Genomic DNA, 11,401 nt, shown 5'->3' on the forward strand with positions numbered 1-11,401 from the left:
CTCCGTGGGAGCTCCGGGTGGAGGCTGAGGATGGAGGCTGAGGATGGAGGATCGGGATGCGGGATTCAGGATAGAGGCTGAAGATGGAGTATCATGATGGAGGTTCAGGATGGAGGTTGAGGATGGAGATTCAGAATGGAGATTCAGAATGGAGGGTTAAGGATGGAGGGTCAGGGTGGAGGGTCAGGGTGGAGGTTGAGGATGGAGGTTCAGGATGGAGACTGAGGATGGAGGTTCAGGATGGAGCGATCAGGGTGGAGGTTGAGGATGGAGCTTGAGGATGGAGGTTGAGGATGGAGGTTCAGGATGGAGGTTGAGGATGGAGGTTCAGGATGGAGGTTCAGGTTTTCTAGTTCGTCAGCCTGAGATGGTTTCAACTATGGCCTGATGAAGATGATGATGAAGATGAAGATGAAGACATGCAGAACTGGCAGTGAGTGATCAATACGTGATCAATGAGTGATCAGGTAGTGATCAGGTGGTGATCAGGTAGTGATCAATGAATGATCAGGTAGTGATCAGGTAGTGATCAATGAGTGATCAGGTAGTGATCAGGTAGTGATCAATGAGTGATCAGGTAGTGATCAGGTAGTGATCAATGAGTGATCAGGTAGTGATCAGGTAGTGATCAATGAATGATCAGGTAGTGATCAGGTAGTGATCAATGAGTGATCAGGTAGTGATCAGGTAGTGATCAATGAATGATCAGGTAGTGATCAGGTAGTGATCAATGAATGATCAGGTAGTGATCAGGTAGTGATCAATGAATGATCAGGTAGTGATCAGGTAGTGATCAATGAGTGATCAGGTAGTGATCAGGTAGTGATCAGGTAGTGACCAGGTGGTGATCAGATAGTGATCAGGTAGTGATCAGGTAGTGATCAATGAGTGATCAGATAGTGATCAGGTAGTGATCAGGTAGTGATCAATGAGTGATCAGATAGTGATCAGGTAGTGATCAGGTAGTGATCAATGAGTGATCAGATAGTGATCAGGTGGTGATCAGGTAGTGATCAATGAATGATCAGGTAGTGATCAGGTGGTGATCAGGTAGTGATCAATGAGTGATCAGATAGTGATCAGGTGGTGATCAGGTAGTGATCAATGAATGATCAGGTAGTGATCAGGTAGTGATCAATGAGTGATCAGGTAGTGATCAATGAGTGATCAGATAGTGATCAGACGTCACGGTCAGTGAATCAGTGGTTATTGATCTCACACAGTAAATCTGTTGCTGCAACTCATGTCAAAGGACAGTTTAACTTAACGACCTTAACGACCTTATAACTTATTGACTTTAATAACTTAATGACCTTAACGACCTTATAACTTATTGACTTTAATAACTTAATGACCTTAACGACCTTATAACTTAATGACTTTAATAACTTAACGACCTTAACGACCTTAACGACCTTATAACTTATTGACTTTAATAACTTAATGACCTTTAATGACCTGAAAAACTTAATGACTTTAATAACTTAATGACCTTTAATGACCTTAATAACTTAATGACTTCAATAACTTTAATGACCTTAACAACTTTAATGACCCTAAATACCTTAATTACCTTAAGAACTTTAATGACCTTAACGACTTGAATAGCTTTAATTACCTTAATGACTTAATGACCTTAAATACCTTAATAACTTTAATAACTTTAATGACCTTAATGACCTTAAATACCTTAATTACCTTAATAACTTGAATGACCTTAACGACTTTAATAACTTTAATGACCTTAATTACCTTAATGACTTAAGTAACTTTAACGACCTTCACAAATAACGACCTTCACAACTTAACGACCTTAACAACTTAACGACCTTAACAACTTAACGACCTTAACGACGTAACGATCTTAACGCCCATCAGAACAGATCAGAAGGTCATGTGACATCAGCAGACCAACCAGGAAGTGAGTTAGCAGAAGCCCCTCCCACTCTCGTTATGGAATCTTCTAGAGAATCTTAAAGAATCTTTACTTCTGGTGCCACCAGGTGGCGCAGTGACCCCTGACCCTGATGACCATCACCCTGAGACCTTTGTGTCTCACACACACACACTCACACACACACACACACACACACACACACTCACACACACACACACACACACACACACACACACACACACACACACACACACACACACACACACACACACACGATGCTGACTGTCCTTGAACGTCTCTCAGGAGACACGTCTGAATGACAGCAGAGCTTCTTGCTGTGGGAGCATTTTATTTTATTTTATTTTATTTTATTTTATTTTATTTTATTTTATTTTATTTTATTTTATTTTATTTTATTTTATTTTATTTTATTTTATTTTATTTTATTTTTCTTTATTTTCTTTATTTAGTTTATTTTATTTATTTAGTTTATTTTTCTTGGAATTTTGATCTTAATCTTAAAGAAAAAGATGCTTCATATCAGATTTCACTTCCTGTCTCACTGATCACTTCCTGTCTCACTGACCACTTCCTGTCTCACTGATCACTTCCTGTCTCACTGACCACTTCCTGTCTCACTGATCACTTCCTGTCTCACTGATCACTTCCTGTCTCACTGATCACGTCCTGTCTCACTGACCACTTCCTGTCTCACTGATCACTTCCTGTCTCACTGATCACTTCCTGTCTCACTGATCACGTCCTGTCTCACTGATCACTTCCTGTCTCACTGATCACGTCCTGTCTCACTGATCACTTCCTGTCTCACTGATCCCTTCCTGTCTCACTGACCACTTCCTGTCTCACTGATCACTTCCTGTCTCAATGACCACTTCCTGTCTCACTGATCCCTTCCTGTCTCACTGATCACGTCCTGTCTCACTGATCACTCCCTGTCTCACTGACCACTTCCTTTCTCACTGATCACTTCCTGTCTCACTGATCACTTCCTGTCTCAATGACCACTTCCTGTCTCACTGATCACTTCCTGTCTCACTGATCACGTCCTGTCTCACTGACCACTTCCTGTCTCACTGATCACTTCCTGTGTCAATGACCACTTCCTGTCTCACTGATCACTTCCTGTCTCACTGATCAATTCCTGTCTCACTGATCACTTCCTGTGTCAATGACCACTTCCTGTCTCACTGACCACTTCCTGTGTCTGTATCGCCACCCTTCATATTGTTCAGTCTGTTTTCTGGTGATGCTGTTTCTTTCATTACATAATTATGTTTATTATCCTGTAATATTTGGTTATAATGCATCTTCTCATAATAGTAATTATCTTCTATAACCAGTTCAGCCTCTATAGTTCAGTGTTTTTCATTTCCCAGGCCTCCGGTGGATTTCTCCTCTGGATGTTTTGGCGTCTTGTTTGCTTTTCTTGGACAGTTTTTATTAAATAATGACAGAAATATTTTTAGAAATGTCTCATAAGCTTTGTTTCTTCCTCTTCGTAAACTTCTGTCCAGTTTTGTGTTTTCATTTGGTTTCTGAAAGTATTTACAGCTTTTTCTGTCCTCACTGTCTTGTACTGAATGTTATTGTTATACTGTATATATATATATATATATATTCTTCTCAATGTTACAGTCATACATTAAAGATGGTTGGATGCTTTTTAAAAAGCATAGTTAGCCCTGCTAGGCTAATATGCTCCTGGTGGCTAGTTAGCCATGCTAGGCTAATATCCTCCTGTCCTCCTGGTGGCTAGTTAGCCCTGCTAGGCTAATATCCTCTTGTCCTCCTGGTAGCTAGTTGGCTCTGCTCGGCTAATATCCTCCTGTCCTCCTGGTGGCTAGTTAGCCCTGCTAGCCTAATATCCTCCTGGTGGCTAGTTAGCCCTGCTAGGCTAATATCCTCCTGTCCTCCTGGTGGCTAGTTAGCCCTGCTAGCCTAATATCCTTCTGTCCTCCTGGTGGCTAGTTAGCCCTGCTAGGCTAATATCCTCTAGTCCTCCAGGTGGCTAGTTAGCCCTGCTAGGCTAATATCCTCCTGTCCACCTGGTGGCTAGCTAGCCCTGCTAGCCTAATATCCTTCTGTCCTCCTGGTGGCTAGTTAGCCCTGCTAGGCTAATATCCTCTAGTCCTCCAGGTGGCTAGTTAGCCCTGCTAGGCTAATATCCTCCTGTCCTCCTGGTGGCTAGTTAGCCCTGCTAGCCTAATATCCTTCTGTCCTCCTGGTGGCTAGTTAGCCCTGCTAGGCTAATATCCTCTAGTCCTCCAGGTGGCTAGTTAGCCCTGCTAGGCTAATATCCTCCTGTCCACCTGGTGGCTAGCTAGCCCTGCTAGCCTAATATCCTTCTGTCCTCCTGGTGGCTAGTTAGCCCTGCTAGGCTAATATCCTCTAGTCCTCCAGGTGGCTAGTTAGCCCTGCTAGGCTAATATCCTCCTGTTCACCTGGTGGCTAGTTAGCCCTGCTAGCCTAATAGATTTTAGCCTCAGCAAGAGGTGATTATCAGTCGGCAGCCATGAAGCCTTTATCAAATCTTTAGTCCTGACAATTGATGCAAGTTTGTAGTTTCTTTCTAGTTTCTTTATAATTTTTGTAGTTTCTTCGTAGCTTCTTCATAGTTTCTTCGTAGTTTCTTCATAATTTATTCATAATTTATTAATTGTTTCTTTCTCATTTCTTCATAATTTTTTGTAGTTTCTTTGCAGTTTCTTTGTAGTTTCTTCGTACTTTCTTCATTGTTTCTTCACAGTTTCTTCAGTTTCTTCGTAGTTTCTTCATAGTTTCTTTCTAGTTTCTTAGTTTTTTGAAGTTTCTTTGTAGTTTCTTCGTAGTTTCTTCATCGTTTCTTCATCGTTTTTTGAAGTTTCTTTGTAGTTTCTTCATAGTTTTTTTGTAGTGTCTTCATAGTTTTTTGTAGTTTCTTCATAGTTTTTTTGTAGTGTCTTCATAGTTTTTTGTAGTTTCTTTGTAGTTTCCTCTCAGTTGTCATCAGTTCCTCTGGAGCTGGAGTGTAAAACACTGATGAGCTCCAGAGGTGTGCAGCTGCCAGAGCACAGGAGGGACGGGGGTTGCCAGATCTGCTGAGCGACGATCAGGCTGCAGAGTTCCAGACATGAAGGCGTCTGTCCGTCCCTCAGGACAACGTGGAAGAGACGAGTTCCTCTGAGCAAATACACGGTTCCTCATCCTCGTGAGGAACACGTTACCATGGAGACCACTTGATACAAACACATTCTGTGTTTACATGTAGTTTATTTTATGAAAACACTTTTTTCTATTGTTTAGTTTTGTTAAAATGGGTCCATAAATTAAATTAAATACATTTTTCAGCAGAAAAAAATAGTTTACATGAATAGAATGACTAATGAAGAAGTGACATGAGAAGAACATAGTATTATTTATTTACGTCATAATATATAGTATTACTGGTTTACGTCATATTACATAGTATTATTGGTTTATATATTACATAGTATTACTGGTTTATATATTACATAGTATTATTGGTTTATATATTACATAGTATTACTGGTTTATATATTACATAGTATTACTGGTTTATATATTACATAGTATTACTGGTTTATATATTACATAGTATTACTGGTTTATATATTACATAGTATTATTGGTTTATATATTACATAATATTACTGGTTTATATATTACATAGTATTACTGGTTTGACATTGAGTTGACATGTTAACGATCCTCAGGTTCTCACCAGTTCATAGTATTTCTTTATTAGTAAATCAACCTACAGTTAGCTGGTGGTTGGATGTTCTGTGGTTCTCCGTCAGGTTCTTCCTCTATGATTCTCCGTCAGGTTCTCTCTGTGGTTCCTCCGTCATGTTCTTTCTGTCCGGTTCCTCCATCAGGTTCTCTCGCTCTGGCTCCTCCATCAGGTTCTCTCTGTGGTTCCTCCGTCAGGATCTCTCTCTGTGGTTCCTCCATCAAGTTCTGATTCTGAGGTTCCTCCATCGAGTTCTTCCTCTGTGGTTCCTCTGTCAGGTTCTCTCTCTGTTTCCTCTGTCAGGTTCTCTGTCCGGTTCCTTTGTCAGGTTCTCTCTCTCTGCGGTTCCTCCGTCAGGTTCGGATTCTGAGGTTCCTCCATCAGGTTCTCTCTGTGGTTCCTCCATCAAGTTCTTCCTCTGTGGTTCCTCCATCGGGTTCTCTGTCTCTGGTTCCTTCGTCAGCTTCTCTCTGGTTCCTCCATCAGGTTCTCTCTGTGGTTCCTCCATCAGGATCTCTCTCTGTGGTTCCTCCATCAAGTTCTTCCTCTGTGGTTCCTCCGTCAGGTTCTTTCTCTGTGGTTCCTCCGTCAGGTTCTCTCTCTGTGTTTCCTTCGTCAGGTTCTCTCTCTGCGGTTCCTCCATCAGGTTCTTCCTCTGTGGTTCCTCCGTCAGGTTCTGTCTCTCTGGTTCCTCCATCAGGTTCTCTCTCTCTCTGGTTCCTCCATCAGGTTCTGTCTCTCTGGTTCCTCCGTCAGGTTCTCTCTCTCTGGTTCCTCCGTCAGGTTCTCTCTCTCTCTGGTTCCTCCATCAGGTTCTGTCTCTCTGGTTCCTCCGTCAGGTTGTCTCTCTCTGGTTCCTCCGTCAGGTTCTCTCTCTGGTTCCTCCGTCAGGTTCTCTCTCTCTCTGGTTCCTCCATCAGGTTCTGTCTCTCTGGTTCCTCCGTCAGGTTCTCTCTCTCAGGTTCCTCCGTCAGGTTCTCTCTCTGGTTCCTCCGTCAGGTTCTCTCTCTCTGGTTCCTCCGTCAGGTTCTCTCTCTGGTTCCTCTGTCAGGTTCTTTCTCTGGTTCCTCCGTCAGGTTCTCTCTCTGGTTCCTCCGTCAGGTTCTCTCTCTGGTTCCTCCGTCAGGTTCTCTCTGAATGACTCAGACTGAATCACGGTTCCTCCGTCTGCCAGAAGACAGGAAGTGTGAGATGATTCACCCTCAGCTGGTCATTTCCGTCTCCACCTCCTTCACACATCCCACCACTTTCTATCTGTCCTCATCCCTCCATCCTTCCATCAGAGAGAGAGAGAGAGAGAGAGAGAGAGAGTGAGAGAGAGAGAGAGAGAGAGAGAGAGAATCGGTGTGTATATATATATCGAGAGAAAGAAAGAGAGTGATAAGGGGGAGACTACTCCTCTTCTCTCTCTCTCTCTCTCTCTCTCTCTCCCTCTCTCTGTCTCTCTCACTCTCTGTCTCTCTGTCTCTGTCTCTCTCTCTCCCTCTCTTTCTCTCTCTCTCTCTCTCTCTCTCTCTCTCTCTCTCTCTCTCTCTCTCTGCTGCACAGTCTTGAGGAATTGAATGATGATGGTCGGTGGGCGATGAAGAGGAGGAAGAGTTTCTGTTTCTGTTGATTGCTGGTCTGGATGAGAGGATGAGAGGATGGGAGGATGAGAGGATGGGAGGATGAGAGGATGAGAGGATGTGGCTCCTCCCACCTGAAGCAGATTTAGTAGAGGAAACTCCTAACCTTTGACCTCCACCATGTTTCTAGTTTAACCTTTGACCTCCTGCATCATGTTTCTAGTTTAGCCTTTGATCTCCACCATGTTTCTAGTTTAACCTTTGACCTCCTGCATCATGTTTCTAGTTTAGCCTTTGATCTCCACCATGTTTCTAGTTTAACGTTTGATCTCCACCATGTTTCTAGTTTAGCCTTTGACCTCCACCATGTTTCTAGTTTAACCTTTGACCTCCACCATGTTTCTAGTTTAACCTTTGACCTTCATTCTTTGCTGTATTTATTTCTGACTCACATTTATTACCAGATTATTTCTATGACTGGTATTTATTTACTCTGTGATGTACTTTTACTCTCTTGTTGTCTTTGATTTATTAGCACTGCCTGCGACCAATTCAGTCTTCATTGATTGATTAATAGGAACTCTACAGTCGTAACTCTACAGTTGTAGCTCTCCATAGTAACTCTACAGTCGTAACTCTACAGTCGTAGCTCTACAGTAGTAACTCTACAGTCGTAACTCTACAGTTGTAGCTCTCCATAGTAACTCTACAGTCGTAACTCTACAGTCGTAGCTCTACAGTAGTAACTCTACAGTAGTAACTCTACAGCCGTAGCTCTACAGTAGTAACTCTACAGTTGTAACTCTACAGTCGTAGCTCTACAGTAGTAACTCTACAGCCGTAGCTCTACAGTAGTAACTCTACAGTTGTAACTCTACAGTCGTAGCTCTACAGTAGTAACTCTACAGTCGTAACTCTACAGTAGTAACTCTACAGTTGTAACTCTACAGTCGTAGCTCTACAGTAGTAACTCTACAGCCGTAGCTCTACAGTAGTAACTCTACAGTTGTAACTCTACAGTCGTAGCTCTACAGTAGTAACTCTACAGTCGTAACTCTACAGTCGTAGCTCTACAGTAGTAACTCTACAGTAGTAACTCTACAGCCGTAGCTCTACAGTCGTAACTCTACAGTCGTAGCTCTACAGTAGTAACTTTACAGTAGTAACTCTACAGCCGTAACTCTACAGTCGGGACTCTACAGTCATAACTCTACAGTAGGAACTCTACAGTCGGAACTCTACAGTCGTGACTCTATAGAAGCAACTTTACAGTAGTAACTCTACAGCCGTAACTCTACAGTAGTCCATCAGGGGTTCTACTGAGTGGTGGTTCCCTCCTCTCCTCCTCTACTCTAGTCTACTCGACTGTACTCTAGTCTACTCTACTCTACTCTACTCTAATGTACTCTAATCTACTCGACTGTACTCTAATCTACTCGACTGTACTCTAGTCTACTCTACTCTACTCTACTCTAATGTACTCGACTCTGCTGTACTCTACTGTACTCTACTCTAATGTACTCTACTTTACTCTACTCTACTCTACTCTACAGTCACAGTACTCAACATGATTGCATGTATAATTAATTAGTAATCAGGACCGTCAGGACAGACGGTCTGATGTGATCCTGGTCTCTGGTCCTTGTCTGGTCCTTGTCTGGTCCTTGTCTGGTCCTGGTCTGGTCTTGGTCCTGGTCTGGTCCTGGTCTGGTCCTGGTCCTGGTCTCCTCCCCCGGTCGGTGACTCAAGGCGTTTTGTCCTCCAGCTTCCTTTCATCCCAGAATAACTTGATCTGAGTCTATTTTCATTTCTCCTCCCACGTCCTCATGGCGCTGCTCCAGACTGTCAGTCCCTCCACTTCTCATCACTTCTCATCCCCCACGTCCTCATGGCGCTGCTCCAGACTGTCAGTCCCTCCACTTCTCATCACTTCTCATCCCCCACGTCCTCATGGCGCTGCTCCAGACTGTCAGTCCCTCCACTTCTCATCACTTCTCATCCCCCACGTCCTCATGGCGCTGCTCCAGACTGTCAGTCCCTCCACTTCTCATCACTTCTCATCCCCCACGTCCTCATGGCGCTGCTCCAGACTGTCAGTCCCTCCACTTCTCATCACTTCTCATCCCCCACGTCCTCATGGCGCTGCTCCAGACTGTCAGTCCCTCCACTTCTCATCACTTCTCATCCCCCACGTCCTCATGGCGCTGCTCCAGACTGTCAGTCCCTCCACTTCTCATCACTTCTCATCCCCCACGTCCTCATGGCGCTGCTCCAGACTGTCAGTCCCTCCACTTCTCATCACTTCTCATCCCCCACGTCCTCATGGCGCTGCTCCAGACTGTCAGTCCCTCCACTTCTCATCACTTCTCATCCCCCACGTCCTCATGGCGCTGCTCCAGACTGTCAGTCCCTCCACTTCTCATCACTTCTCATCCCCCACGTCCTCATGGCGCTGCTCCAGACTGTCAGTCCCTCCACTTCTCATCACTTCTCATCCCCCACGTCCTCATGGCGCTGCTCCAGACTGTCAGTCCCTCCACTTCTCATCACTTCTCATCCCCCACGTCCTCATGGCGCTGCTCCAGACTGTCAGTCCCTCCACTTCTCATCACTTCTCATCCCCCACGTCCTCATGGCGCTGCTCCAGACTGTCAGTCCCTCCACTTCTCATCACTTCTCATCCCCCACGTCCTCATGGCGCTGCTCCAGACTGTCAGTCCCTCCACTTCTCATCACTTCTCATCCCTTCTCATCCCCCACATCCTCATGGCGCTGCTCCAGACTGTCAGGCTCCCTCCAGTTCTCATCACTTCTCATCACTTCTCATCGTGCTGCCATAGGCTCTGCTGTCAGGCTCCCTCCACTTCTCATCCCACCATAGAATCCACTAATTTCTCATCCCACCATAGAATCCACTACATTTCTCATCATTTCTCATCCCACCATAGAATCCGCTCCATTTCTCGTCATTTCTCATCCCAGCATAGAATCCACTACATTTCTCATCCCACCATAGAATCCGCTCCATTTCTCGTCATTTCTCATCCCAGCATAGAATCCACTACATTTCTCATCCCACCATAGAACCCACTCCACTTCTCATCCCTCAGCCTCATACAGCCAGCGCTGTGCTCCTGGTTTCTCATGTGTCCCTGGTACAAAGCGTCTCTCCAGTGAAGCAGCTTCTCTTCCTCAAATGTTCGGGATTCAAAACGTCTCAGTCTCTGATTGTCCCACTTCCAGTGGAGCCGAGGCAGAGAGCCGGACGTCCACTAGGGTCTAGCTGTCCTCCAGGGTCTGTCCTCCAGGGTCTGTCCTCCAGGGTCTATGCTCCAGGGTCTAGCTGTCCTCCAGGGTCTTACTGTCCTCCAGGGTCTGTCCTCCAGGGTCTAGCTGTCCTCCAGGGTCTGTCCTCCAGGGTCTGTCCTCCAGGGTCTATGCTCCAGGGTCTTAATGTCCTCCAGGGTCTGTCCTCCAGGGTCTAGCTGTCCTCCAGGGTCTGTCCTCCAGGGTCTGTCTTCCAGGGTCTAGCTGTCCTCCAGGGTCTTACTGTCCTCCAGAGTCTGTCCTCCAGGGTCTTGCTGTCCTCCAGGGTCTCATCGTTATTTTCTACTCGTACCTCCGTCACCATGACGACGCTCCATTGTGCTCAGTAATCCCCCCATAGGATCTGTATCTCCTGATGTGTCAAGGGGTGTTTCGGTTTCACTGGTGCCCCAGTTACCTGGTGCCTCCTGCCTCCTGCCTCCTGCCTCCTGCCTCCTGCCTCCTGCCTCCTGCCTCCTGCCTCCTGCCTCCTGCCTCCTGCCTCCTGCCTCCTGCCTCCTGCCTCCTGCCGGGGATTGTGAGGGAGTTTAAACATGAAGAGTGAAGGCTCTGAGGTTTGAGGGAGGACTTTTACTCTGAAAGGATCGACAGGCTGATTCAGGAAGTAAAAGAGTCTCCGGGCTGCTGGAGGCTTTCAGCTTGTAAAGTGAAGCAGAAGGTCACGGGGTCACGGAGGTGTGGAGGTTGGGTCGAGAATGGCCCTGCTGTCCCTTTCATCTTGTTCGTTATTGGCTTTGATCTTTGACCCGGTCGTCCTAACCTGCTTGTGTGTTTCTCTGTGTTTCAGAGTGTGCAGCTCTCCTCTCAGGGACAGTCCTCTGCAGCCCTACTGGCCCTCCATCATCCCTCGCTCCTTCACTC

The sequence above is a fragment of the Blennius ocellaris genome (assembly GCF_963422515.1).
Source record: "Blennius ocellaris genome assembly, contig: SCAFFOLD_274, whole genome shotgun sequence".
Lineage (NCBI taxonomy): Eukaryota > Metazoa > Chordata > Actinopteri > Blenniiformes > Blenniidae > Blennius > Blennius ocellaris.